The sequence below is a fragment of the Oculina patagonica genome, chromosome 4 (assembly GCF_052425735.1).
Source record: "Oculina patagonica isolate OP01 chromosome 4, crgOcupat, whole genome shotgun sequence".
In the NCBI taxonomy this organism is placed as follows: Eukaryota; Metazoa; Cnidaria; class Anthozoa; order Scleractinia; family Oculinidae; genus Oculina; species Oculina patagonica.
The window spans coordinates 24516475-24538090 of NC_135761.1; the positions used below are offsets into that span (position 1 = coordinate 24516475).

General features: G+C 37.0%; 1 protein-coding gene and 1 long non-coding RNA gene across 5 annotated transcripts in view; one reads left to right on the top strand and one right to left on the bottom strand.

The window, feature by feature from the left end:
• The window catches only part of LOC144650008 (uncharacterized), a 32831-nt gene extending 20147 nt beyond the window's left edge, over positions 1 to 12684 (bottom strand). Inside the window, exons 1-2 of the long non-coding RNA XR_013569994.1 lie at positions 12557 to 12684; positions 8434 to 8521 (exon numbers count right to left, since the gene is read on the bottom strand). This is a non-coding gene — a long non-coding RNA (uncharacterized LOC144650008). The remainder of the gene's footprint in view (positions 1 to 8433; positions 8522 to 12556) is intronic.
• LOC144649971 (putative G-protein coupled receptor No18) overlaps positions 1 to 21616 on the top strand; it is a 35455-nt gene that overhangs the window by 1542 nt on the left and 12297 nt on the right. For 2 of the 4 annotated variants that reach the window (XM_078509582.1, XM_078509584.1), the window contains exons 1-3: positions 10745 to 10975; positions 11944 to 12029; positions 19342 to 19395. The gene's annotated coding sequence lies outside the window, so the exon portion shown is untranslated. Of the gene's footprint in view, positions 1 to 10744; positions 10976 to 11943; positions 12030 to 19341; positions 19396 to 21616 lie in introns of those variants that run through there. The other 2 variants (XM_078509583.1, XM_078509586.1) reach the window with 2 other exon arrangements.

Below are 21616 nucleotides of genomic sequence, written 5' to 3' on the forward strand. Positions count from 1 at the left end.
TAACCACTGTACCTAATAAATTTGACAGAATTAATGAAAAATATTTTTCCAGAATCTCGTTAGAAGAGGAAAAATGATTCAGTTGCGTAAACATTTCAAATGTACCAAACACTTTCATTGACGTACATGAATTTCTTCTGCTTAAAAACTTTTTTAACGTCTGACAATATCAGAAGGAAAATGATTTTAAAAAAGTTGAAAAAAGAAAACGGTTGTCATTATTAAAGAATCTTTCGTGTTTTTACTGCGTTAGTGTATAACAAAATCATTTGATTTCACGGTTTGACACCTAATACATGTACACTATTTTTATTTCGTTATCCACTGAAAAATCAAAGATAGAACAGAGACTGAGTCCTTATAACCGTTAAGTAGTTAGGTTTGAAGAAATTCATAGAACTACATTGGTTTATTGCATGTGAAAGCTTACAACTTCTCTATTTAGCGCACGATAATATGTTACACAATTGAAAACAAAAGCTTCTTTTGTTTAAAACTAAGTAACGTTGAAACTTATTGTGGTTTTGTTTTAATTCGAATTTTATCACCAAAGAATTCTCGTAACCACATTTAATATTATCACATTACGCGGTAATACGGTTAAATAAACCTTTCGTTTTAATAAAGATAGAAAGAGAAAACATAACATTCCCACGGAAGAAACCAATATAAAATTTATTTGAATTCGTTGCCTTTCAAAAGCTAGATAACACTAAAATTACTTTCTCATCAATACAGTAAATTTAAACTGAAAATAATCTATACCCTTCTTTTTCTATAAGAAAATTGTTTTTTCCGGCCAGCGCTGAACATTCTTATTTTTTTGCCGATGCCGTTAGGCTGAAAATATTCTTGTGAATATTCTTTCGACATTTCCGTATACCATACATATATATCTATTACATGTACCGTTCATCAAACTGTCATTGGCATCGAACATTTAGCTAGTATAGGTTTTTACCGTTTTATTGGCTAGTTCTGCCGTTTATATGGTTTAGAGAAAGGAAGAACTTTGTGTGGTTTAGTTAAAAACATATAATGAATTGTATTGTATTTACAAATTTTCAACACACAAAGTTATATTCTTTTCAAAATCTCTGCCTCGGGTTTATTCTTAAAATATTCTTAAAGTTTCGCAAATTTCAGCCTCGATATTCTTATAAAAAAATTATTATAGAAAAAAACCCCGTATCCGAACACGACCAAACATCGAACCCAAGAACCACGAGGGCCACAATCACATCTGCGTGAGGACGAACATGACTCGAACACACGACATCCGAGATGCGGAACCGTCGAAAGAAATCAGAGAAAATAGGAGGAGGGACCACAAAATGGACAAGGAGGAACGACGCGAGGGAGTCGACTGTCGGATCGAACGCGATGTCGATGTCGGCTGGAATCGAACGCGAGAAGACCAAAAGTGAGGACGAACCCAAGAACGATTGGGCGATTGGGCCGAACCGAACGGATGGATACGCCGAGAAAAAAGGTGCAAAATGTGTTTTTGTGTTCTGGTGTTCGTAACCAAAGATGAAAAACTCGCAATCGCAAATCTAGGAATCACCGCATTGCACTTTTGTTAGATTTATTTGAAGATAGTCCACAAGCATTGTTAGACCTTAAACTGTCGTAATACCTTTTCAACATATTTCAAAGAACGAGTGGGACTTAAAAACATGGGCATACCAGACTCACTTTTTAAAAGGTAAACGCCAGCGTTTTCGTGCCTTGTTACAAAATATAACTTTGCATTCAAATGATTTTCAAATGCCTGATCTAGTTGAAATATTTTATCCGACATTTTTGCGTTACGAGCAGATGTGTGATCGTCTAGCAAACAAAGCTTGGGCGAGTGGGGAAAGGAAGCCAATCACAGACTTTTCACAAACGGCATTTTTCTGACTTGTTTGTTTCTGTTGCGCCTGCATGTCATAACATCATTGCTAACATGTCCAAAGAGTCACGTAGACTCTCCTTGTTTCAAGTACGTCGGATGAAAATGCTTGAACGTTTAGCCGGGGCTTAAAGGTAAGATAAATTCTGAACAGTTCATTTTTTAACCATAAAGAGTTACTAGTCAATGAGAAACAAAGACAAAACCCTATCGACATAGACGAGAAACCCCTGTGTGCTACCCCTTATGTCAAGGAAAATGTTGTTCAGGGCAAAAATTGAACCGAGTTTAGGTAAAATAAATAAATACCTGATACGTAACTAGTTTGCTTCATCAACGCAACGGACTCGGTTTTGCCTCGCCCTAACCGTGGCTTGACCAAGCGTAACAAAATTACACGTCTATAGGAGTAGGTATATGAATTTACGAGGATGGTTGGAACTCACCCGCGAAGAGTTCGAAATCTTTAGCATGATTTTTTGTGTGGATTTTTCAATGTTATGTCTTTTTACGAACGTAATACAGCTGTACACAGCTGTTCTGAGGACGTCTGTCGAAAACACTGAAAGGTTGTTTGGAATATAAGTTTTAATAAATTCCCAGAACATGCAATACATTACCTCTTTAGGGAAGACTGCGGTGGCTGGAAATGTTTATGAGAGATGTTTTAGGATATAGTGCTGATATAACACCGTAAACTTTGCCACAAACACGGAGACGCTGCCTCACGAGAACAATTTCGATATCGTGTAACGAGTTCGAGACACTTAGTTTGTTACAGTTAGTTTCAGTGATTGACACGCGAACATTGTAATATAATCGAATGTACATTAGACTTCGATAAGTCCTTTTTCGAAATTCAAGTGGAGATCGCGTTATACGACGTTTTCTTGTAGATTTTGCGACAAGAATGTTTATTGTACAGTAGAACGAACCAGATTAAACAAGTCAACTTAATACAAAGTTTCGAGGTATACGACAAACTTCGATAAAACAACGGTGAACTACCACTACAGCACTACTCATAATACCTTTCCGCCTTGGCCTTCGGTCGTGTTAGCTTTTACCGGCTTCTGAAAGACAACCTTTCTACAAGAACCTACTAGTAACCATAGGTTAGGAAGTTCGAGAGGAATATTACTGCTAGACCCATTTAATTTGGCTTAGCTTTTGCAATTTTCTGATATAATTCTCCAGTTTCTCGTCAGTCTTCACACTAAACTGCAGATCCTACACGGCATTTAGCGTACACTTTCATGACTTCACACTCCAATTATATACCAGTTGGAAGTCTGAGAAAACGTTCATATCAAGCGTTGTCCTCCTGTCAAGATTAGTCTGCGGTCTCGCTTTTGCTCGCCCACAAGAATGCATCGACCGCGTTTATGCAAACAAACGAACACACAAACAGTGAAACATGTAGTAAATCACGTTCAAGCTTTTTTAGTTTACGCAGAAGCCAGCCATACACGGGGGCCCTTACATCAGATAAGAGGATGAATAATAGATACATTTTACCTGCTATTATATTGACGCGTCTCATGTTTTGAAGCGGCCATTTTGAATTTGAAATACGCGGTCTACTGTTAGAAGGCTTGGACCCGAAAAAAATTATAAGCAGTCAGCTGGTGCGAGGCCTGGAACCGAGAAATCATGCTTCGGAAAGCGCTCGGAACTCTTTATAGTAAATTGACTTGTCACTATATTAATCTCGTAGAGCAATCGGATATGGTCCCGAGAATTGATTTCGAATCTTTTCCGCAGTCCCAGACCCCATACCTTTTCGATTCCATACCTCCGACGTCCTATCAGCAGCTCGCTTATTAAAAATTCAAAATGGCCGCGTCAAAACAAAAGACGCGACAAAAGCAGGTACGATTTATATTTCATTCATCCTCTCTAAGTATGGCCTCCTGTGGCTATACTTAGATTTTCTCTAATTTGTTTACGCATGTAAACGCCTGTAAATGATGCAACAGTGTAAATTTCCACACATTCAATTTATTGTTAGTTTTAATGAATTTCGTCATAGATCAAGACAATTGGTTTTCTTTATCATTTCCTGTCTGCTTGCATGTTGCTTTGCCTTGCATGGCCTTGCATGTGTTGGGGGGGGGGGGGGGGGGGTTTTTTCCCCCTCCCCCCCCCTTCCTTTTTTCCCCCCTTTCTTTTTCCTTTTCCCCCCCCCCCCCCCCCTTTTTTTTTTTTTTTTTTTTTTTTTTTTTTTTTCTTTTTCTTTTTTTTTTTATTTTTTTTTTTTTTTTTTTTTTTTTTTCCCCCTCTCCCCCCCCTTCTTCTCCCCCCCCCCCCCCCCCCCCCCCCCCCCCCCCCCCCCCCCCCCCCCCCCCCCCCCCCCCCCCCCCCCCCCCCACTTGCATGGTAATGTATCGATATTGTAAGGGCAAATTACTCTCGCGAATTTACGAATTTAAGAGATAAACCAAGCATCTTACATCGAAGAAAATCTCCAAATAACAGTCTGCTACGGTAGAAAGCACGCAAACGACGATTCAGATAAACCACATATAAGAACATGGCTGGTTAAGGTTTAAAAGATTTGAAAGAACTGAAATTGGGATTACAAACATCACAATTATACACTTCCTTTCACGTTAAAAAAGAAACTGATAAAGTTCTAGTCACATGTTGCCGAAAATTATTTTCTTATTATAAAACGTACCTACTTTTCTTGTCATGTAGTCAGCTATGTGAAAATTTGTGGCATTCCTCTCAAACCGCCATCTGATTTCTGGCTTATTTCTGTAAACGCTTTTCCGTGTAAGTACTGAAGAATTGACATGCACGGCCATCTGGGTTCACTCCAGACATTTGACTAGCCAAGATGGTGTTAAACGAGAGTAAATGGACTAATTGCTCGTGACAGCGGGAAACCACTAATCATAGAGAGATGATCGGCAAATGACAACTGCAAACTTACGCAAGAAATTGGTGATCTGCGCAAGTTTATGTCGGATAAACAATGGGCGAGGATTATAGAATTATAGTTTAGTCATCAGATTCGAATCAGACTTTTCTACTTCGTATTTCGGTAGCTGAGAAAATGAATTAACAGCATGTGTCTTCGCAAGAACCCTACACTGATCTAGACTTGACCTTCTACATCGAATGAGGGAACATCGATCGCCGACAAGAAAATTCAGTGACATTTGTTCAGTGGTCAACTCGTGTCGCAAGTCTGCGCTCAGGTAAACATGCTCAACTATATTTTCATATTTGATTCAAACAAATTCAACCGATAGCAGATCATAAACTTTCAGCGATTAGAAGTTCGTTGTGAAATAAACAAGCTAAGTGGGAAAATTACTGCATGATCTCACAAGACAGATGTTGTAGTTTGGTAGATGTACAAATCCCGGGGGGGGGGGGGGGGCACCCGGTATATTTTTGGGTGGGGGTGTGCCGCTGGGAATGAAGCCCTACCCATACCAGACCATGTTCAGCTGATTTGCAACCCATACTAGACTAGACACTGAAAATCCCTACCCTATCCCAGACTTGCATTTTGTTAGAACTGTATCATTATCAGTGTTTTAATGGAAAACCATCGTGAACAACGATGCCGCGATGATTTTTACGTTTAGGAAAGCCCTCCTCCGAGCGGACTATATTCGTCATACCGTCGATCGGTTTCCCGGCAAATGCTACCCCAGACCAACCCGTTTCATACCCATCCCAGACAAACTGCGAAAACCAACCCTCACAGCGGCACAACCAAAGCTCTGTAGGGAGTGCCCCCCCCCCGGGGTACAAATCTTCTTCCTTTTTAGACGTAGGAAGAGGATTTGGAATTATTAAAGCACGCAAGATACAGAAATGCTGTTTCACAATAACTACCTTAGACTTACCAAGGAGTAGCTTGTAGGAATAACAGGAATTATAATATTTTGTAAAATGTCTCGGCCCTACCCGGTAACGTGGTTACTGATGGACTTAATTTGCCCGGGGGGGGGGGGGGGGTTAGGGCTTTCCACAAGTTGCTCGGCAACTTTTTGGCAACTTTTCATGTTTCGAGCAACTTTTTCCCCTTCGGGCAACTTTTTCCGTCTCGAGCAACTTGTTGCATTTTGAACAATTTCCAGACCGAAGATCTCCGAAGATTATCCGAGTGTTGTTCAAAGGCAATACGAACGTTTCCGAAGATTTACAAGTTCGCCGAAGATTTTCGAGAAACATCTGAAGACGTTTCAACTTTCGGCTCATCCTGCATTAAAACATTACAAAACTCGTCATCAAACACGACGTCATCGATATCTTCACGATTTTTCTCAGTTAAAGAAATCCTTGTTATTTAACAAATGTTCCCCTTAATATATTATTTAGATACTTCTTTTGCTGTAAAATTGCATAAACTGCTTAGAAATCTAACCCTCAAAGGGAAATTAGCATATATTTAGAGAAATTCTTCTTCATTAGATGCAGCGTTTTGGATTTTTGGAGCAACTTTCGAGCAACTTTTATTATCAGAAGCAACTTTTTTGGATTTTTGGAGCAACTTTTGAGCAACTTTTATTATCAGAAGCAACTTTTTGGATTTTGGAGCAACTTTTGAGCAATTTTATTATCAGAAGCAACTTTTTTGGATTTTTGGAGCAACTTTTGAGCAACTTTTTGAGAAATAATGGGCAACTTTTTGGGAAATCTCGAGCAACTTGTGGAAAGCCCTAGGGGGGGTACTCCATATAGTGGCCTATACGGGGAGGCTCCGCCCGAAAGGGGTACCTTTTTCAGGCTTCAGGTATATAAAAGGGTAGGGATTTCACAAGTTTAGGTATATGAAAGGGTATGTAAATCCGTCATTTAGGTTTTTTAAGGGCCTTGAATTAAAATATTTCGGACAGACGCACTTTATGGCTGTATTATTTTAATTTATAACGCACAACATGAAAATGACAAGAAAACGTCCTGTTCTAAGTATATGCCAAGTCATTTAGGTATATGAAAGGAGTACCTTTTTTCAGTAAAAGGTATACGAAAGGGGTACAATTTCAATGAAAGTGGTATATAAAAGGGTAAGGGGTAAGAGCTTGGGGCGGAGCCTCCCCGCATAAAACTTTTTTGAGTGCCCCCCCCCCCCCCCGGGTTTTTTTTCTTCCTTTCTTGTGCATGAATTTTTTTCCGGGCGAAACCCTCTGCTCGAATTTTTTTAAACAAATGTTTTTCTTCAGACAATGCCATTTTTGTTACTTTATACCATGTTTTTTGACAAATGTTGCTTTGTTGATTATTTTTTAAATATTTTAAAAGTGCTGTTTTTCATTGACTTCATCCTTTAGGGACTGTCAAGAAGTACCGAGGGCGGGGAGGGGGGGGGGGGGGGCAAAGGGCGGTGCTTGGAAAAGTGGAGACCCACCCCTTCCTCTAGCTCAAAACACCCACCCCTGGTCGAGGGTTGGAAATTACATGATCCATCCTCTTTCTACAAAAAATAGTTAATAAGGAAAAAGTCTTTTTGATTGTCTGTAATGGATTAGAGGTTTTGACTTGATATCAGCTTTTAAAGTTCGATGCCAATCATACGCCACCATAATTGTCCCTAATGGACACTGTAATTCATATGTATTTCATAGAAAATACACATCTTCTTTCGCTTCTTAACACACCAAAGCAGGTGAGTTTCTCGATCACTTCGTATAATGATTATTTTTCATATTTTTGTAAGTCGTGGGAAAACTAAGGGGCGTTCGGGGATCAAAGAAGATTTGGATGTGACAGCGTTGCTGCTCTCCATCCGGACGTGGATCCTTCCGACGCTCCAGGAGAGATAAGACCATTCATGTTTGCAATCTTTGAGAAATGAGTACTGGTAAGCACAAGCAGGCTAAGAGACGAGCTAAAGGTGTTATGATCACTCCATCTAGGGGGGTGGGGGATGCCCCCAGATGAACTTCAGGCTCGGAAATGCATCCGTTCTCCCATATTCTCGAAAAATAGATATCATCAAGTGTTAAATGATAGCAGGAGGTATTATAGGACCTTTCCTCTGCACGATTTTCTTGCCTTCCCCTTTGCACGATTTTTTTTTCTTACCATTTTGGCTTGCAGATTTTTTTTTGTTTTCCCCCCCCCCCCCCATCACTTTTCTAATGGTCTGTCCCTAAGACGCAAACCTCTCAAATGTATTTTACATTTGCGTCCAAAAGTTCACCAAAAAAACATGCCACACGTGACCCCGAGTGTTTATTAAAATTAACAGGAGTATACTTTTGGAAAAGGCTTTGGAGCCCCAAAGTTCAAGACCTACATTCTGTAACTGGCTGGATTTGCTCTTAGTGGCCTGAGGTCAACTCCTTGGCCACACCACGACTACATTTGAAAAGTGGAAGGTCGTAATTGAAAGGACATGAAAAATTCTCAGGAAAACAAGAAGTTCGAAACAGCCGACTTCGAAATAGCGTTTGTTTGTTTGTTTGTTTTAAATCTTAGAGTTCTGCGCTTAAAACATATGAAACATTAACGGCAGCCTTCATTTCTAGGCTATCTAAACTACAGAATTACTTATAATTCCTGCTTCATACCTGATTTATATTTACTGCTAAACCTTTTACGGTCGGCTCTGTTCGTGTTGTGCATAATCCAAGCAAACGCTTGCTCGCTACACTTGACCTAAAGGAGAGGGGCAATTCAAGAAAATAAATAGTTAATTGCATCTTTTAGATTTCATAGAGAGGTCTTTAACTGAATAATGGAAGGAAATATGTGTTGGCTTAACTGCTTAAAAAGACAAGCAACATGTTCTAACCATCAAAACATACTGTTAAACCAAACAGGAACAACAACAAAACCATGCATACGGTAAAAAAAAAAAACACTTTTCTTCCGCGCTTGGAACTGGTTGAATGGTTTCCTGCGCTTTGCACCGGTTGCACAGTATGTGCCTCGAGTTGTTTATGGCGTTGATCCTGTATGTTTTGTTTCGGCCAAATCTGAAAATCTTGAAAAGCCACTCTATGAAATAACGTTAGTCTGCATTCACAGGAAAAATGTTTTTAGCTCGAGAAACAATACGATGCGAATATAACAACTTTATTGGTATTCCCATTTGCAATGAATGAATGAATGAATGAATGAATGAATGAATGAATCAATGAATCAATCAATCAATCAATCAATCAATCAATCAATCAATCAATCAATCTATCTATCAATCACCCACTCACTCACTCACTCTATCAATCAATCACCCACTCAATCAATCAATCAATCAATCAATCAATCAATCGATCGATTTAAATCTCAGTCTGTGTTTAGGCAGGGTTCTATTTGGATTTATCGTTTGGGGGAGAAGAAATGTTTGGGGTTGAAGCTTCCTAGTCCTTAGACAGGGAAAATTTACTTCCTTTGCACTGAGCTCGTCGCGTCTGGATGAATTTTGCAATATAGTTACTTATACTGTCATGATAACAATATTTTTGGGGGTAAGCTGGGCACTTAAGGGGTAAGCTTCTACCCCTCAAATACCCAAGATAGAACCCTGTTAGGGTTTTATGAAATAGAACTGAACAACATGCAACCAAATAATACTTTTTTGAAATAAAAGGTTCAACGTTTTTCTTTACATTTTTTTAAAAAAAAATGTGCAATGAATAATTCGATCCTTCTTTACACATAAGGAAAAAACTAAATTATTTAAAAATGGCGTTATATTTCAGAAAGAAAGAAAGAAAGCACGTATTTAAGCATATTTAAGGAAATAAATTTCCAAGAAATAAACCTCATTCTTCGATGCATCACGGAAATGAAGGGATAGGTGTAATCACTGAAATCTCCAAGAAAAAAATTGGAATGTCCAATTGGACCGAGTTGAGTATAATTCAGTGAGTAACCTGGCGAGTAAATTCGAAGATTTCGAAATTACTAGCACGATTACTCCCTGAATTGTACGACACCAGGACCAATTAACGATTTATCGTGTCGATAACAAGAGTCGAGGCTAGAAGGTCGAAGAGATAAATACGGTACACTTCTTCACAAAGAATCGGAAGTGAAAACGTCAACGGTCGTTGGAAAGTGGGAGTACTCGGTTAAAAACGTGCTTGCTGCATGAACTTAGCCGAAAATATATCATTTACTGATTTACATTACTGGTATAATCTAAAGAAAATGGAAGTTTTAAATGTTAAGTTGGAACGCCACATACATGATTGGTCATGATTTTCATTAACTTGTAATGCGATTGCAGAAGTGACACCGACCTGTTATCCATTAAAGTGTCTTTTCGCGTAGCCGAGAAAATTCATTTGTACATTATTGTAACAAAGCTAGAACTAGACTGATTTTTACAGGAAAAATCTAATTAAGATTTTTTTTTAAGAGGTCACGTATTTTACTCATTACTGTCTAAATACCGTGTTGCACAGAAGACGTACGTAATAGCTGCTTAACAAAGCCTTGGAGCCGAGATTTTATTTCGTAATTTCGTAATCTTAAGTTCCTATTTAATTTTCTTTTCTAATCCTTAAGATCTTAACTTAAAAAAATAAAACTAAGATCAATTGGGGGGGGGGGGGGGGGGGGGGGTTTACATCTGTAAGCACACATTTTACATTTGTAAGATGCGTAAGATTGCGGTATAAAACTTTTTACCAGACGGAAAGAAACTTTAAAACAAGAATGTTAGTATCGCGACAATTTGCGGAGTCTCTAATATAGTAAAAGAAAGGGTCTTTTTAATTGTGTGCTTTGTTTAAATCTCGCCCCTTAGCTGTGACGATTGCGAAATGCAGGAAAAGGTGCTTGGTCTGTAATTACAACAGCAAACTAAAATAAGCGGAATCACAAGGCTGTTAATTAACTTGAATTCGTACAAAATCTGCAACGAGACAGCGATGTGTTTTTTTTTTGCTCATTTTAATATGAATACGGCCGCTTTAAGATCTTTCTCTTTTCAAAGCCGAGTATTTGTTTCGTGTGTCAATAATGCAGGGTAATTTCCTCTAGAAAAGTCCTCCGCACAGATCAAGTGCACTAAACGCCTTTACATTTATTTATGTCGGAGAAAAACATTTTAATTTTAGTTAAATTGCGAGTTGGAACAAACCGAAATCATTGATACGCCAGGTAGGTACGATGTGGTTAGAAATATTCTGCAAAATTGTTAGTTAACATTTTTTTCTCATGAATGTTGAATTGAAAATCAAAACAAGGCGGTTTGAAATTGTCCTTTTTTTGGACTTTTTACTTAGTCTTACTAAGCGAAATGCTAAAATACAAATCAACATGGGTTTAAATGTTCGCTTCTATCAAAACATTTTGATTTTCAAATTACTTAAATGGAGAACCATTTTAATTTATTACTGAGCCGTTGTTTGGGGTTCTATAAAACTTTAGGCGAACAAGGAGCCTTTTTATGGAACTAACCACGAATACAAAGCTAACAGTATGCCACATCATGAACTTGATGTCGAAAAAAATAATAATTTGAAATAATAAATTTGCAAACCGCCCATGAACTGTGAATCACGTATCTCGTAGATTTAATTAGTGTGTTGTTCTCGCAAAACAATGTGAAAAGACGTCCTTGCTGATTAAAAAATAAGTGGGATTTCAGTCTAGACTAACTTTTCGTGTAAATTTTAAAGCTGAAAAATCAGTTTCTGTTTCGTTAAAATTGAAATAAAGGTTGTTTTTCTTCTTTAACATAACAATATTCAATGATTGAACTCAAAATTTCCTTTCTCATAATATTCTTTTTTAACAATTGTCTGACACCTTACTTTAAAGGTGCGAAGACGTAAGCATTCGCTTATTTCAGCTTTGCCTTGTTCCCACAGTTTTATTTTATTGGAACGCGTAAAGTTTGCTCGCAATGCAAAAAAAAATTGAAAAAGTAAGATGAGATGTAAATGTAGGATTATTTCTAAAAAGACGATGACGAATTTCGTGCTTCAATAAACGAGAGACATTGTTTTTGTTGTTAGGATTCTGTATATTGTAACTAATTAATAACCAGCGACCATTCGTATACAAATATTATTTATGGCAGACAGCCCAACAGCTGAATTTTACTTCATTGTTTGAACTAACAGATACAAAAGCAGCCCCGCAGGATCTGATTTGTAACAGAAATTGGAGAAGCCACAGTCGGGACAAGAAGTTTCTTCGGCGACAAACGGTAAAGTACTGGTGCTTTAGTTTTGAAATTATCACAACCAAAAAATAACCAAAATATCTAAAGTGGCAGAAATGCCACGAAATGTGAAATTTGGACATGTGGTTTTATTTGCCTTGACATGGAAAAAGTAGAATTTCACGTTAATTAACTCTTAAAGCGGCGAGCCACTTTCTTTGAACGAAGAATATATACAGACGTATAAATATACAACTTGAGGGGATTTAACTATTGTGCCTATTCCGATAAAATGTAATGTAACAGAACTTAAGTTCAATTCACCAGAATAAAAGTGAAAAAAATTCACAGAAGGCGTTCGAACGTAATAATTACAATATGAAAACGTTCGGTTTCTATTTCTTTTTAATTTATTGACCCTTAATTAAAAGGAATTACTCCTTGACTCAGTAAAAGCCCCCGAAAAAAAATAAATAAACATGTAATTTCTTCTTTTTCAACTCCTTCGAACGGTTGCCATGATTGGTTCTTTTCTATTACTTCAATTTCCATCACAATCAATAGATATTTACCTTGCCTCATCCAAAGAAATCGTCATACAAAAGGTCTTGCTTTCTCTCTCCCTACTGAAAAGCACTTGAATGATGATCTTTCAAAGGGAAAAAATTGGTTTATTAATAAATTAAAATGCCAAGTTTTTACGTCAAACAGACTTGAAATTCAAAAGATTCGCTGATGGAGGTGTTAGGACTATGTAAATGAATCAAAGGTGAAGAAATTGCTTTTAGTCATGTCTCTTTTTCATCGTATTCTCCACAATTGTTAACTTAAAAAATTATAGGCTCAAACGCCAGCTTTAGATTTTAGTTTCAAAGGTGTAAAATTTGACCATTTGTGTTGAGGAAACGAATGTTTCTAAAATTTAATAGAAATAAAATCTTCTTTCAATCATTTAAAAGCCGCAAACATTCAGAACCTTGTCAACGCTTTACCTCGGTGAATGCTTTATCTATTAAAAATACTCATTCATCACGTAAATAGAATATAACATCGTCAGATAACGAACTAGGAAAGCACGTCTTAGGAAATCAAATATCTTACAAGCAATCAGCTTTGCAGCATTTCGTAACACACATTCAGCTTTCTTTTCTGTTATACCAAAATGTATGGAAACATCCAAAGGGACCCCAACAGAAGTTTACAAAAAAAAAATTTTTTTTGAAAAAAAAAAAAAAAAAAAAGGGGGAGTTTGAGAGAAATGGTACTGAATTTTAAGAAAAGAAAATTATGTAAATGTCACTTAAAGGACGGTTTCTTATAACAACTTTCGCCACAGTAATTTATCTTGAGGTTTTCAGTGATAACATGTTTTCTCGTTTATAATCAATGTTTTCGTAAAATGCTTTTACAAACCAAATCTGCAAAATGTCCGGTTATTTTTTTATTCATGAAGGACAAAATTTGCATGAGATAGAAGCCATGATGTCGCAACATAACATAAAAACCCACTAATGGATCGGATGTCCATAGTGCTAAGTCACACCCATTTCCGAAAATTAACAAGTTTGGGGTTGATAAGTTACTCAAAACAAAAAACGAAGTGGTTTATCGAAGCTCGAAAATGAACAGTTAGCGACAAATTGTTCTACTTTGACAGCGTTCGATAAAAAAAGGAAAAAGGAAAAGAAAAAATAGCAATGTAAGTAGTTGGACATCACATTTTTATCTCAATCAATCAAGTCTTTCAAATTTTTAAAATACGCAAGTAAGCTTAGTCTCAACTTTTTCAAACTTGCCAAGCACCATCGAGGTAAGAACGGAATTAATTTCTCCTTTACTTAGTGTAGTGGCATCAGAACTATAAAACATCAAGTTGTGAAGATAGATGCTGCCACGCAAAGCTAAATACAGATAGATGTTCTTTAAGACAACAACCATTGCAGGAACAAAACTGAACGATATAAGTGCACTGACAAGAGTGAAACATTTAGAGCTTTGACTTTTGAGTTTACTCATGCAAACCCGAGTATATTGTAAAAAAAAAAAAAACAGAAGTAGAAACTATATTAACTGATAAAGAAATGATTAGTACATAATCTCTTTCAATTATGGGGATAGTAATTAGCACCTAATGTCTGGCCCCTAGGGAAACTGTGACCTCTTTATCCCCAAGAGCCTGAATGTTCCTTGACGTGGAGCTGAGGGTGACACTGGGGGTGGGGCGAGTTGTTAAAAGTACCATACAATTTGTATATTGTTTATATTGATAATTATGTCGCATCGTGTTGAAAATATATTTTATATATCCTTGAAAATAGTTTTCAGACCACCTTTCCTGCATATACTTAAAACCTCTGTTGGTCGAAGTTTTATCTACCTATTACCTCCGACAGGACCCAGGCGCCCCGAAGGCGAAACGAACACAGAACCGGACACCGAGAGAGGGCAACAGTGGGTGCCAGACGACGTGAATGTGCACACCACGCCGCAGCCAGCAGAAGAGTCGAGAAACGGCCGGGAGCACAAGAGAACAGAGGAGACCCGACGACAAAAAATGAGCACCAAAAGCACCAGCCCGGGCAGACAAGCACAGCCGAACAAAACAGAAAAAAAAAAAGAGGTATCCGGGTTGGGGAAGATGTTAACCCGAAAAACCCTTCTAGCGTGTAAAAGGAATTTTTTTTTTTACAAGTCGCCACTTCAAAGAACCCCTAATTACTTTGCCCAGGAAATTAGGAACACCGGCAATGATCTGTACAGATGCACTAACAGGCACATTTCGTCTATATGATCCTGCCCACACTTAATCGATTTAGCTTGAAAACACGTCCATCTGATCATTTAAATCATTTACAAAAATGGCAACTTTTAAAAACGCCGCAGCCTTTTAGCTTTTGTGTTAACGTTGACGGGTGAAGACAAAGACTTTTGAAAACAATGAGATAATTTCAAGTTTTATTATCATGGCATGCTTCACTTTTAATTTACGCATGTGTTATGCCAGTCCCCCGACGTTTTCGGAGCATATGAGTACTGTTGTTTGGAGGAGACATTTGTTACGTCGTTTGCTCGACTAAACAAAGACACAGACATTTGGAATGATGTGTATGGGGCCTTAGTTCTTTGAAGCTGATAGCTTGCGAGTTTAGACAAAAGGGAACTTCTATACGAAGGTTTGTATCACGAATTAAACAGAATACAGCAATTTTTTGTATAGAAAAGCGCAAGAAATTCACGAAATTCACTCATTCAGAGTTAGTCTTTGAATTTGTAAACCTAAAAAACTAGTTTATAAATGATAGTAAATTTTCGCATAAATAGAGAAGCTATCGGTGTTTGGTCTTTTGAACTGCAAAACCAAAACACTTATTTTCTTAACGACGGATTCAGCGAGACAATGAATACCAAAAATGCATTCAACGCACGGATTTTATTTCCTTTTACACTTAATTTACTTAAACGAATAAAAAGACAAGTTCATTTTTTTATGCATAAAACTTAAGTTGAATGTTTGAATCTCTATTCTTTGCATGAATATAAGACAGGTTTACACCTGTAGTTAATATTTGCATTTTTAATCAATCGTGGACAAGCTTTTAACGCGTCTTTGATCTTTTGCATTATTTGCTAAGTGTGTGAGAAACATATTAATCACAAGACAGATAAGGACCAAAAAGTTAGGTTAGGACACGAAAACATGACAAAGCTGTTTTTCGTGCTTGGGATTTTAGCGCTTGTATGGCAGGCGATGGAATAAATACAAGTTTATTACAGTTTACACAAGATCACATTAACACTGAACTTTAATTTTCGTCTGCTAATAACTTGCACTTTTTTGATGCGTAATTAGACCCTTAAATAATAATAATAAAAAATAAATAAATATTTTTTTATAGTGGTCATGCACTTATCTTCATATCTCAACGAGATAGCTAGTTTACAGGCATGCCACTGAAACAGAAAAAAAAAATAATTTATAAATGAAAATAAAAATGTTAAAAATCCCACTGGCAGGAGGCAGACCAGTTGGTATATAAAAAGTGTGGTTTTTTTTCCGGAACCCCCAAAAAAAATGGGCCCGCCCCACCGGTCTCTTAAAAACCACCCCCCCCCCCCCCCCCCCCCCCCCCCCCCCCCCCCCCCCCCCCCCCCCCCCCTCCTTAAAAACATGAAAGCTCGTCCTAACATTCAGACTGAACTTACGAGCCATAGGAAGGAAACACGCAAGTATTGGTACAGGTTTCGTACTCTTTTGAGCTTTTAAAATTCTATGACTTTCTTATTTTAATGTTTTCCATGACCATTTTTCTTGGAAATTTTCAAAAATCATCTCTATTTTGGGTACGTTTTTAGCCTTTCCTTCACAAAAAATAACCTGTCTAATTTATTTTGTACAATCAATACCATTTCTCATGACTTTGCATGACCCACACTTAAATCCCATGACTTTCCAGGCCTGAAAATTGAAATTCTAAAATTTCATGACTTTCCAGGTTTTCCATGACCCGCACGAACCTTGTGGTTTATTCAGAACGATTTTCGTATCAGCTCTACGTAACAAGTTTGGAAGCAATCCCATTTAAGAAACTTATACAAATTCCATGTAAAGGTAAAAAAAAATGCTCAATTTTTTTACCATTTTTATGGCGTCGAAAGGGGGAAAACGTTCGGTTTTTAGAATTTAAATTTTTTAATGTTCATGTTAGTATTTTTAAACGAGTTAGGTCTCAACAGACAAGAGAGATTCGACAACTACGAGTCGAACACTAGAAGTGCTTGATAGAGCTTTTCCACACTCTTAGAGGCCAAAGCTATCGATAGTAACTTTCACTGCGCATGTCAGAGGGGGGGGCGGGTACGGGGGCAGGGCGGGGGGCCGCGGGAGGGAGGGGGGGGGGCGGAGGGGGAGGGGGGGACGCGAGGCAGGGAGGACAAAAGGAGGGCGGCAGGAGGGGAGGGGAGAGGGGGGCATGGCCGGTCAACTTTTATTGAAAACAAAACTTAGCATTACTACTTAAACTGACTTCAATCAGCACAAATCTCCTTGCACCCGTTCTTGCCGTGGAAATTTCTTTGGACCTAAACTTTGTAACATGCAACAGTTCTGAAGTTAGAAGATAGGTGTGAGCTGGTAACAAGTGTTAAGGAAGCATAGGCATAACTATTTTCATGTCTTTCTCCAATGATGTTTGCGTTCTACACAGAATTATACTAGTTTTGCAGTACATGTAGCATTGTCTTAACATAAAACCATCTGGACCAGTTGGATAGCAATTTATCTGGTGGATAAAGCGTTATCCACCCTTTGAACAACAGGAACCTGGTGTGTTTGACATTGGCATGAATTATCGTCAATGAAAATATTTTTGTCAACACTCAGCGTAAAATTTAGTTTCATGCACTTTGTCTATCAACTTGATAAAGCATCACACAGGATGTTGCACGTTTTGAAGTATAGCACTGTGTAATTACACCTGATGAGTTTTACACTGACATATGAAAATATTTTGCAGCTTTCAATGTGTAATTCACTAACACGCCCGAATGGAAAGGATATTACAGAAAAAACTTAATCAATTTAAGATAGTTACACCTACGTATATTGAGTCAAAGTTTAATGATCAGAATTTTTAATTAACTTTCTCCAATATTATTCCTTCTGTTCATAATTCATTTATTGGGGTGAGATATGGAATATGCAAATCCCGTTTAGTCAGAATTAAACGGAGTACACCAGCGAAATAACAGTTCTATCCTAAAGTCTCTAAAGAAAAAAAAACATTTAACTGTGCCATCACGGCCTGAAAATATCAGTTGGAATTACCGTTTGGAAACGAAAAACCCCAAACAGTTTTATCCATCTTCAAGAGATTTATGACTCACATGCGTAATATGGCATATTTAAATAACTTTGAATAGATGTTTACGTCACCACAAATGACCAGATGAACAAATACTGCTATAGTTGATTAACATGCAGAGAATTCTTCCTTATTACCCAGTTGTGTTCATTGAAATCTTAAACAAGCCATTAACCTAAAAAAAACTTAATGCATTTGTTTTTGTACAATTTTTTCCATTTTTTCATAAAGAAAGTTTAGTTCTGGGCAAAACAGGATCCCGATAACTCAAACCTCCCACTAACTTTTAACCTTTTTTATTTCCCTTCAGGTCATTATCTCACTTGTTTTACACTCGAGCCCCCTGATAACTCGAACCTTTTTCGAATCTCCCTGACGATTAGAGTTGTCGGAATTTAGCTGTAGTTCAAAGGATAGGACTTTTAACCAAACTCCCTGCAACTTTTTTGGGGGATTCTATTCAAAGAAAATATGCCGAAAATTGAAGCCAAATAATTAACTTACACAATTTACACAATCAAAAATACATGGTAGGCAGTGACGTAAATCGAAGATATTTTTGGCTTGCTTTTAAAAGCAACTTGAATAATAGGTAGGAATTTTTGGCAAAAAATTGCAACCAGATGGGTGCTAGTGACGAACTTAGCTTGTTGCCGAAGGAGCATTTTGCAAAAAAGAGAACTTTGTATTCTTGCTTCCATTTCACATTTAAAGGGTTCCATGGGGTCCGTAAAAGCTAATAGACATAGGTAAAATATTTTCACAATTCACCCTATCTACAATGAAAGCAATCTGGTTAAATTTTGCATGTTTTGTTGGTGTTTTGAACATGTTAAAATAGGCAGTCCTGTTGGGTACGTAGATTCGTTTTTACACTTCTGATGACGTCATATGCACACCATCGATACAAGAACAACCCCGCGCCATGTTTTCCAGTTTTCGACAAGTACAGCTGTTTCCATTTTCAATTTTCCGCCCCCCTCCTCCCCTCCCCCAAAACATTTGCTTCCCTACAATGTTTACAAAGTAAGTTAGAAATATCGTGAGCAAAATGTTCAACAATTCACAAATTACAATATTTCAGTTTTCAACAACAAGTGCGTAAAATAAACTAAGAGCTATCCGCGATGACGCATGTCTTCTTCTCCCACGTTTGATCTTTAGCAAAATCTATTTATAAATATTTTTCGTTTCCACTCCGCAGTGTTTCTTTGATGGCAAGGTCGCGTTTCAAAACAGTACATTGCATGGAAAAGAAAACCCACATTATTTCGTTCGTAGGGAGTTGCTTCGCAGTACAAACGTAACTGCTGTCAAAGAAAGATAAATTTTTAAATCCTCTTCCGACAGCAACAATAACAGACTCTTTCTAGAATTGTATCAACCGGTAGGGAGTCTTTCTAAACTCATCTATCTGGATTTTGCAAGCGGGGAGTAAGATATTTAAACGCATTTTCGCGATACAATATTCATGTCATGACTTGTGTTTGTTACAGATTACGCGCCAGAAACCCGCAATTGCGCCGCCGTGGAACATCAACTTCTCAAAGGTAAGTAGTTCATCTCCTCAAAAAAAAAAGTAATTATTCTCTTCATAAAAGGATTCGGATGCAAGTTTTTCCTCAGGCAACGATGTTTTTTTTTAATTAAAATAATGTGTCCATAATACGACTAATCCTTGAAGTTGCCCACTGATGTTTTTAGAAGTAAAATTCTTAACAAATGTTTTACAAACCTTTCCACATTACATTTAGGATTTCTGAGCCAAATAATTGGCAAAGTTTGAACATCCTGGATTAATTTCAGTTAATTAAGGAAAAGTTGTTGAGCCGTGTAAGTGATATTTGTGTAAGATTGATCATCGGCTCTCGTTTTCTCAAGAGAAAAAATAAAGTAAAATAAAATAACATATATTTCACTTTCGTCTTTCCTCGTTCCGCCTTAAAAGAAGACTAGAATAAAACATTTTAACTCGAAACTGTAATTATAAGGGCTCGTCATTTTCACGGGAGCTAAAAAATCTCTGTACAAGAAATAACTTTCATGATACATATTATTACAAAGTACGATACAAGTTATTTTGTTTAGTAAGACGGTGGCAGGCATTTCCAGTCAAATGTTCTCAATAAATCTTAACCTATATCAACCTTCCATTTAAGTGAATATTTATAAAATATATTGAGTAATTTACTTTCATGAAATATCAAAAAAGAGCTACACAACGATATTCAATTAATCTAGTTTCCTCGCTTCAACATAATAAGTTGTTTTCATTAAGATTAAAAAAATTAGTTGCAGCCTGCTTTAAATGTACAAACATAAACGAAAAACACTGTGTTTTCACCAGGGTAAGGGGGGAAATGAAAACCTTTGAACAAAAATAGACTGAATCGAGATTAAAAGATCTATTTATAAAACTTTTGAGGACACAAGTTGAGCCAAAACAGGATAGGCAAGATTGAAATGGTAGATAACTTTCCAGTTTGGTAATTTTGATTTTAGTTTACCGCAACTAGAAGACAAAATATTTTGATGTGAAAAGTTCACTTAAGAAGGCATTTAAAGTATTGTCTCAAAATGACATTTTTTGGCATATATCTTTTTAATCATACACTGACAACTGTTATCGTATTAAACCAACATCGGTCCTTTTTCAACACAAAAAACGGTCTTTCTGTGACAGTCCGTGAAATGAACATATAGAGAGAAACCTTGACATTTTCGTCATTGTAAAAAAGAAAACACAGTAAAAGTATCTGCATCTCTTCAAAAACTCTTTGTTTTTTCCTGTTTTGCCTATTCCCTTATACGAGTGGCAAAATTCTTGCCACATTCCAAATTAGCTGATGTTCCATGCCCAACTTCTACGAAAACGAAAAATATAGGATAACACATTTAAATTATTAATCGAGGTGGCCAGAAAAAAACATATTCATAAAAGCTAACAAACATGAAAACATTAGATTCTTAAAAAAAAATTCAAAAGCTGTCAACCCTAAAAAATTCGTTTTCAATACCTAAAACGATTTTGTTGTGCCTTGTTCGTGAAAATGGAAAAGATCAAGAAATTTTAGGCCAGAATGTTCTGCAAGTTGCAGATATTTCGGCACTTGAAGTAGCACACAAGTCGTATATTGAACTGCAATACAATAGACCTCATACTTGCTACTCTTTCATTCAAAAGCCTTTGTTTTATTTTCAAAACAACTAAAAAAATTCTCAGTTCTTACATTCGATTCTTTCAATCCAAGACCGGTAATATGTGCCCAGCATTATTAAGAAGTCAAAGGCATATTTATTCCTGTAAACTCTTTCACTGATGTAGGATTGACAAGACTTTCACATTATTAATATCGTGATGACAAAGAATCAATATCAAGAAAGACTATTTTAAAAACTCTTTAAAATAACATTTTCCTTTCACGATTTCTAACCATCAAGTTTGCAAACCCGCCACATGTGATTGAAGTTTTCAGTTACGAGAGCGGAATCGAAATAGTTTTCAGGGATTTTCCACTTCAAAATCCAGTTTTCTAAATTTTGGGTTACAAAACTTCTGAAGATTCTCATAAACCTTTGTAGTCTTCTGAAGAACAGTGCACTGCACTTCTACACCTGTTTTTTACATAAACCGCTGAGGTATTCAAGTTTACAGTGTATATTGGTGGGTATCCGCGCTTGTCAAGTTTACGGCATGATTGCAAGTTCGCAAAACGGAAAAGCGAATATAAAAAGACACTTTTTAAAACCAGCTACTTTTCCATATTGCTA